This window comes from Opisthocomus hoazin, chromosome 1 (assembly GCF_030867145.1).
Source record: "Opisthocomus hoazin isolate bOpiHoa1 chromosome 1, bOpiHoa1.hap1, whole genome shotgun sequence".
Lineage (NCBI taxonomy): Eukaryota > Metazoa > Chordata > Aves > Opisthocomiformes > Opisthocomidae > Opisthocomus > Opisthocomus hoazin.
Window position 1 is genome coordinate 23,518,513 of NC_134414.1, and position 8,925 is coordinate 23,527,437.

Here is an 8,925-nt window from a genome sequence, read left to right on the forward strand (position 1 = left end):
CCAGGGCCGAGTAAAGTGCACGCCTGGGCCTTAATTGCCCTGACACCCTCACCTGGGACTTTAGCATGTGCAGTATTGTGGGTTTAACTGTGCCAAGTCCTGTCTCCTGTTGTCATGCCTTATCAGCTGGACTTCCTGGGTGACCTGTGTGGTATATAGCCTTGTCTCCAGCCCTTTTTCCTGTGTGGACCTTGTCTCTGATGCTATCTTCTACTGTTCCTGGATGGACTATGGACCTGACTCATTATCTCGCCTTGTCTTGGACTCTCAAGAAGACCTGTCACCAACCAGCCCTGCCCAAATCCTATGGAACTGCGCTCTGGTTGGCGAGGGCACTGCCCTGCCTGTCCTGTGGTCAGCCTCAGTTCCCAGCTTTTCCACCCTCCTGGAGTGGCCCTGCTCTTGTTGTCCGTGACACAGTCCACCAGGACCTCCAGATTCCTTTTTCAGTCAGTCCTCAGTCTGTACTACTGTGGTGGTTATTCCATCTCAGGTAAGGTATGACACCTTAGGATCCATCTGTCAGTTCCCTGAATAGGTATAGCGGTTTGGTCAATCTGTATCTTTCACTTCTCCCCCTGAAGTTGTCTGTTTATTTGAGCATACTTCAACTGTAGAATGTTTATTAAATCCAGGTGTTTTTTTCACAAATGTATATAATACATGCAGACAAAATCTTTCTTTTTACCGTATCATCATCAGGTGCATCTTGCCCTCATTTCCAGTGGAAGGACTGAGTAATCTGCAGTAAAAATTAACATATTCAAGTAGTCACATTTTCTCTCAGCTATATTACAATCTTAATGTTCTCTTGGCTAGTCTTAGAAAAGCTGATTGTTCATTTATCTTGTTAGAGTGAATACTGAAGCTATTTCTTCTGTTGACTAAATAATATGCATCACATTCTTCCTTAATGCTTCCCTCTTTGGTGGTGTTAATACTCTTAAAATAGTTCAAAGCTTTTGGACTCGATGCCAGAAAGATTGTTGTCGGTAGTGGAGCCTGTGCTTCCTGCTCTAGCCATCCTTCTGTAGCTTGCTTTCTTCCATAGCTGAAAACATCCAGCTAGAGCTAGTTTTGGCTAAAGATTAAAATATTCAGGAAAATCAGCCAACAGTTGGTGGTAAAACCGTCATGAATTAGGTTCTTTTATTTTGTTTTAAATATGTGTTTATCAGACAGTCCTATGCATGCACACAATAATCTGTTGTAGTCAGGAGCAGCTGACAAAGTCTAAGATAAGGAAATGGAAGTGACTGAGCATGTTAGATGAGATAAGGAAATCGAAGTCAGTAGGGAAGTAGATCACTAGTACGAAAGCGCAATGACCATTGCAAGCTTGCAAGTGGCAAGCTTGAGAGGAATTAACCTTTCGTCATTGGTTAAGCAGAAGCTTTCAGAATGATCCTCTCCTGTCAGGATATGCATCTTGGTTATTGATTTCCTGGTGTTTCTAAGACTGTTCCCTCCTCCTGTTTCCCGTGAGTGTTCGAGAGATCTCTTCCCACATAGCCTGCACTTAGTTTTTCAGTAGACCTCATTTCTCTGGCCAGGACGTCCAGTTTGCTTCCTTTCCCGGACGTTTTTCCTGACATCTCCTGACATCTTCACTGGCTGGATTTCTGCAACAAATCCTGCAATAAATTCTGCAAATGAATTGCAAATAAATTCTACAATAAATTCCTGCAATACTTTCTGATTTATTGCTGGCTTTTCACCAGCACCTAGCAGCAGTCTGTTCAGAGTAGTGGCTCCAGTACTAGCGGTTCCAGTTGTGGTGGTCTGTGATGCTCATCTCCAGTGACACAGGAGATCTCCCACCAGTGTGAACTGCTTGATGGGATCACTTCAAACAATTCTGCTTAATTCCTTCAGATGCCCTGGCTAGATTTCCATACAAATGGCCTCAGTCAAGTTATACAGGCACGTGAGTCACTGTTCCCCTCTTGAAGAAAAGCTTCTGCCAACATTATTGTAAGCAAGTCAGGTAGCACTGCCCAGTGATGTTGGTCAGGACTTCCCATTATGAACCCAGTTCTCCGTTGCCTTTGAAGTTGGGCAGAGTTCAGAATTTTGGGAATATAGGTTTCCATGCGAGGTATCTGTTACAAGCTTAGAGAATATGTGCACTTGTGCTAAAATGGTAGTTGCTTCTGAGAACAAAGCTAGGGAAAAGTAAAGTTGAAAGATTAAACTGAGGCTTTTGCAGAAAGTTGTTTTTTCTTTTTTTTTTTAAAACGGGTTTAGAGTTTGAGAAAGAGCAAAATTTTGATTGGGAAATGTTTTTTCCCGTACCTGATAATCAGTTTGTGTTTGGCCACATTTGAACTAATAAACTAAGAAGGCTTACATGTACTTGATTTGATAAAGCAAATGCAGCCCGCAGATTTCCCTTCTCAATGACAATTCATCTTAATGTTCATGGAGGATCGCAGAACAATCCTTTCCCTCACAGCTCTCACGCGTGACTGGAGTGCGCAGGCCTCATCCTCCAGGCCGTGCCCCAGCCCCTCACAGCTTTTGCTTCTGGCTGAAGTCTCTGCAGCCACCGTCCATTTCTCCGTTACTCCTGCTTTACTTCAGGATATGGAGAATGATACTCATTCCCCAAAGTCTTTTTCGTTAATAAATTAAGATCCAACACTAGATCAGAGTTCTGTGAGAGAAGCAGCTTATCTATAGTAGGAACCTTACCTTTCATGTCACGGAAGTGCAGGATGAATGAAAATGATTAAGCAGATCCCAAGAATTCTGGGAGAGTACCTATCTTTGCCTGCCTGTTCTTGCATTCTTCTGGTGAGGGGCTTAAACCAGGCTTCATATGTTTGCTGTGTGTCTTATTTTATGGGTCTTGACTTCATTTCTGGGGTCTATTTGTGGCAGCACTGCAAGTAAATACAATGAGAGCTTCATTAAAGTAATTAAAAATAAACTTATTTGGTATCTGAAGAAGAGTTCCTTCGGGTTGTTCACACTGAAGTAGACATTGACTTTTCAGTTTATTTCTTACAAAGCAACAGTATGCAATGATGCATAGCTGGATTAGTCATTCAAGTAATTGATTTAAAGTTCTCAGTTTTGCTAAGAATGGAGTTTGACTAAGAATGGAATGTGTAGTAAGTGATGTTAACTGGGAAGGGATAAAATATTAGGTATTTGAGTGAACAAGCTCCACATTGTAAGACTGGGTCTTTCTGGAAGGAAGGTACAAAACATATTAACCAGTGGTACACAGACAGAGATACAGGGGATAACAATGAGGTTACAGAGAATTGGTGCTTTGTGTGTGCAGTGCTTGTGATGCTGTCAGAGTGGTGAAGGGTGACAGTGGCCAGGAGCAGCCACGGCACACCCAGAGCGGCGGTCGAGTTGCCACAACAGCAGCCTGCAGAAGGGGAATTCAGGAGGATGTCAGACACGCAGATGACTGAATCATGCTTAGTGTTTATTAAAGTAGTATTTTGCCCAAGAATTGAGGCACATGCCTCTCACTTAACCTGGCTTTTCGGAAGCAAGGCATTACATTAGGGTAGATAACAATTGATACCAGGAGGCAAAATGTCAGTAGAACTAAAAAAATGTAGGCTAAGTGGATAACGTTACTGGATCTAGACTTTTGGCATCTTGTGATGCTTATTCCTGTATTTGAAGCTGTAATAGTAAGAGCTTAAGCACTGTTTAAAACAAGTGAGTGAATTAATTGTTTTACAGGAAACCTGCTGTGTTTGTTTTTGTATCTGCTTATGTTCTGTTTCTTCCTGGCTCTGCTTGTCTAGCAACCAATATGTCAGTTAGCGCTTCAGTGTACCGAGAAAGGAGGAGCTGAACACAACAGTCACTAAGTTTAGCTATTTTGACCTTCAAAGTTATCTTTAGGATTTATGACTGGTTCACCAGAACACGTTGCTTATGATTCGCACTTGGAAGTTTATCAGCACGAACTTACACCGAGTATTTGGAAAACATGCATGCTTTCCTTCATGCAGCCTCTGTGCTGCCTCTCCCATGGTCTTCTAGGGTGTTTGGGAACACTTCACCGGTACACTAAATGGTAGGATGATAGCTTAAGCTAGCCTGTTTCATCTTGTCTGTAACAAACACTTAAAAGTCTTCATGCAGCAGATATCTATGTTCAAGCACACAAAATGGCAACTCGGATTGTCAGCTTACTGCCTCTTTCATCTCAAGACTTGTGAAGGCAAACTTGCCAACTCAAAAGGGATCAATGCACCAGTGTATTTTAGGCTACTGTCTCTAGGCGCTTAGTTCTTTCATCTAAGTGTCATTTACTCAAGGTTAAGTCATTCTTTTGATTAGCATAGGCTGCAGTACTCGTGCTTTAGTCTCTCCTCTGAAATTGTTCTATTCTGGCCCTGCTCTAAAGATACCTGCAAATAATAGTTTATTCCCAAGGCCATTTGTTTAGGAGGTGGCTTTTCCTTCTTCTCCATAGCTTACAAGTCACAGACAAGTTCTCACTGATCCTGCATAAAAAGTGAAAGTCCTCAACAAGACCCTAAAGTAAGACTTACCAATTTAGTGCTAGGGGAATTCATGGGCCTAGTCTGGATGTCTGACTCTCCCTGTGTGTTATGCAGCGGGGTCTGGAGAATCTGAGAAGTGAAACATCTGTGCTAGGTCACAGAAGAAGGTGCCGAGGAAGCCTTTGCAGCTTAAAACACACACACACACATACATGCATACACTTATTTTACTTGTAGTGTTTGGGAATGCTGCTATAGTACTTTCGGAGCTTTTCCCTTAAGCAGCTCTGACACAAGCTGAAAACTTTTGCCTGAAAGTTTTCTTCCTGGATGCAGAAGTACTGCGGAGTACTCGTAAGCTGGTTCATCATCTATTTTGAAGGCAGTCAGGGGAAAGCAAGCTAATAACTCAGCTGACCTGTCCTCTGTACAATTGCCATAGGTGTGTGCCATGTAAAGAAATCAGTTGCAATAGAGAAAGAAAGGTCCAGAAGTTAGTTGGACATAGGCTATCTAAAGGTGGTTAACTTCTGAAGTCAAAGCAGAAATATGCAACAGGACTCATTGTTTAGTTTCTCTATATTTCATAGAATCATAGAATCATAGAATCATTAAGGTTGGAAAAGACCTCTACGATCCTCAAGTCCAGCTCATCACCACCATACCTACTAAACCATGTCCCCAAGTGCCATGTCTACACATTTTTTGAACACCCACAAGGCTGGTGACTCCACCACTTCACTGGGCAGCCTGTTCCAATGCTTTAGAACTTTTTCGGTAAAGATATGTTTCCTAATATCCAATCTAAACCTGCCATGACACAACTTGAGGCCATTTCCTCTCGTCCTGTCACTTGGGAGAAGATACCTGGGGGTACACAGACAGAATGGACATTACACAGAACCAGTCTGCTGCTTCAGCTTGGGTCTATAGCTTGCACAAGCTCCCTGAAAACCAAAGGACAGAGTACAGTGCTTATCTGGGCTTATCCTAAGGATGAGATCTTTCAGCTTTGGCAGTTCCAGAATAAACTAGGATTTTCAAAGGATTTCTTTCTCTCCTGCCTTGAGTTGTATGGTTGGAACGTAACAGTGTGCCTTAGAAGGAGGTTCCAGGATGATGGGTTTAGTAGGAACTCTGGGCATCACTCTTACCTGCCGTGTTTCCGGAGTCCATAACCACTGTCGTTGTGGTTTTGAACCAGTGAAAGTCTTGCCTCTGTTTTGCACCTCCCTGCTGGCCTTTGTAACACACTGCAACACTGCACTGTTAGAAGTAAACTCTTACGCTAGTCTTAGGTGGATTTGACTGCTTTACTGAAAAAAAAAAAGGTATTAATTTTCCTGGTGTGCAGAGACATTAGAAAAATGCTTTAGCAGCTCAGATTGTACCAGATAGTCGGAACGTTTGCTAGCCTTATCGGAGATTAGCATTATCCATATGGAGAGTGGGTATGGCCAGATTTATGACAGCCTAATGAAGTCAACCAGGGAAAAAAGTTGCCTATCATCTGTGAGAGGGACCTGTTAAATCAGAAGTGCCTTACAGTTCTAAGTTTAAGCCCCTCACATTGCAGAGTCATGTGCAGCCATGCATAAGCTCATAGTGTCTAAGGAGCGTTAAGTTTCTTGTCCTCATGTCTCTTACTGAACAGCTATTCCAGAGTCTGACCTTTCAGAGTTCTAAATCTTTCTGACTTCCAGCTTATTTGATTTCATGCTATTTGCTGTTAGCTCACTGGCACGGGAATACTGTTCTTTATCCCAATTAGATTTTCTTCCTTCCTCGTGTTTATTCTAGGTATATTTATAAAGTCATGTTGCCCTTATTCTTCATTTCGTGCATATAGCGTTAGAAGAGTTTTCTTCCCATAACTAGTGCTTCTCCTGTTCTAACATGAGTTGATCTATCTCAACAAATGACCACCAGAATAGTAATACTCCAGACTACGTTTTACAAGGACATTACTTTTTCTGTAGCCCTCCTGGAAATACATAGACCAAGGTTGTAAAATTGCCTCCACTAATTTCACATCTGCATCATTTTAGCGGCTTCGCCATCCCCAGATCACCTGATACAAATACATACGTTACAGCAGGAATTTTAGGGTGTTAATCCCAGATGTCTTACACTAAAAATCTTCATGCCATTTCTATTATTCCATGCATTGAAGTAATTTAGGTTTTCCTTTTACAGTACTTTTAATAATCTTTCATGGAATGCGCCTGAATACTATTTGCAGATTTCATTAATGTGCTCTACTTTTTGATCTCAAGCCATTTGTAAAAGTATTAAAATTGGGTCTATTTATAGGCTTTCCACCCTTCAACATGCCCCTTTGCAATGGTGTCTATGTGGCAGAAATACCATCTCTATTTTTCATTATCATCCCCCAAGGGACTTCACTGCAGATTGTTTTAGTGCTAGAATCACCTCTGCATAGGGAAATTCATATAAATAACTACAGAGAAGTTTCTAATCCTTCTAATAAATTCAGAACAGGAATTCTATTTTTCTCCATCTTGCAGGAGGGCCTTGGAAGTCTCAAGCAGCTGTATGAAAAATTTTGGATTAACCACTCTTTCCAAAGTTATACCCCCATCCCATTGATGTACCCAGATCCCGTTTATTTACCCAGCCCTTCCTAGTGGGAGCTCTCTGAGAGCCCCCAGCTGGCCCCTTCATCAGCAGTCGAGAGCCCTGATCTTGCTTTTCTTTCTCTTGTTTGAGGTCTGGCAGGGTAGCCAGTGGGCACCTTGGTGGCCAACTCTGTGATGTTAGCTGAAGAAACTGGTCAACAACTCCTTTTGGTGCCACTCTACTTCTGGTGTGTCAGCATGGGGGAACTAGATGACAGATCTTTCAAGCTGTTTTCCCTAGGTTAAGTTTTCCTTTGGTCCCTCAGATTTGGTGTTCTGGTTCTGGAAGGTCGATGGACAAGTGTCTCAGCTTCTCTCTGGTTTTCCAGGGGGGTATTGGAAGATGACTGTTCTTGCTGTAGATATCTCACCTTATTCTAGTCAGGGGTTTTGCCCTAGAAGTTGCCAAACAGTCCTGCATGACTGCTACTGCTTTCTTGTCATTTATATGTTTCAGGTGCTGCCCACCCACCTGATCAGTCCAGCTACAGTACGCTTACTCCACTGCTGAGACACCGGACCTGCTTCATGGCGACTGTAAGCTGCCACTGACAAGAAAACAGGAGGAAAGTTATTAATGGATTGCTCTTTATGGCTCTAGAAGCTTTCAGTCAAGATCCTCTCCTCCCATTTTCTTTGCAGTACAATCCATTCTAGCTTTCTCTCTAATAGTTTCTATTCTAACAGTCATAAACATCGCTAGTTTAACTGATAGTTTTCTGTGGGACAATGGAACAACTGGGTTTGAACTCCAGAAAATTTAATCTGTATTAAAATGATGGTTTGACTCTGTAGTTTTTTTGGTTCTTCTAAATAAACGCATATGTACATAAGCATTCCCATGCTGGATTAGACCTTCTATAGACCTAATACTATACCTTATATCTACAGGTGATGAGAATGAAATGCTGAAGAGGAAGGTGAAAATAGATGAACAGCTGGCAGATACAGACTCTTATGTCCTCAGTGTGTGCCATCCACATCTTTAATGGTTGAAGATAGACCCGGAATAAGATATCCTTTCCATAGACAGAAGACATTTTAGTGTAAACTTTTGGGTATAGAAATGTACAACAGCACCTGTGAACTTTTACAACCTTGCACATAGTTAATCCTTTTGTGTTTCTAAAATTTCATCCTCAGAAACCTGGTTAGAGTTGCGCTATGTCATACTCTGTGTGCAAATATGTTTGCTGTTATTAGTGCAGCATGTAGTGCCCCCTCTCATTTTCCTCCTTTCACCTCCATCAAAAATGAAAAATTTGAGAGAAGATATGGAACTGAATGAAAGGTGCCACGTGGAGATATTCCGGAGATTTATTTAATATTGTTATATATTCCCTGACCATTATAACATTTGACATGCTTTCATGGCTATGCGGCATGTTTACCGGAGGTATTCACTAAGCTGCCTATGCTCACGCACAGGTGCTTTTCTTGAGCTGAGCAAGTTCATTTAGACCCTGTGAAGGTGTGTGGATAGTTTACATTTTTTGTCTCCAGTGTTTATTATATTGTATTTGTCACTGCTGAATTTTCATTTGATATCATGTTGTCGCTTCATATATTCTCATTAAATCTTTCTTAAGTACCATGGCCTGTGCTTGTTTTTTTTTTAAAATAATTAATTTACTTGTACAATCTGCACATTTTTTATTTAATATTTCCCCCTCCACATGGTAGTATCTTAAACAATAATGGAATTAATACACAACCTTGAAGCACCTGTTCTTAATTTTTATCAGTAAGAGCATAAATCTCTTTTAGGTTTTTGTATTTTTAACCAGTTCCTTTTTAGTTTA

The 8,925-nt window shown here is 41.4% G+C and overlaps 1 long non-coding RNA gene across 1 annotated transcript; it reads left to right on the top strand.

The window, feature by feature from the left end:
- Positions 1 to 289: 289 nt before the first annotated feature.
- Positions 290 to 8,615, top strand: LOC142362138 (uncharacterized). The gene is made up of 3 exons (XR_012764701.1): positions 290 to 493; positions 7,581 to 7,660; positions 8,015 to 8,615. It is a non-coding gene; the product is annotated as an uncharacterized LOC142362138 (long non-coding RNA).
- Positions 8,616 to 8,925: the final 310 nt, after the last annotated feature.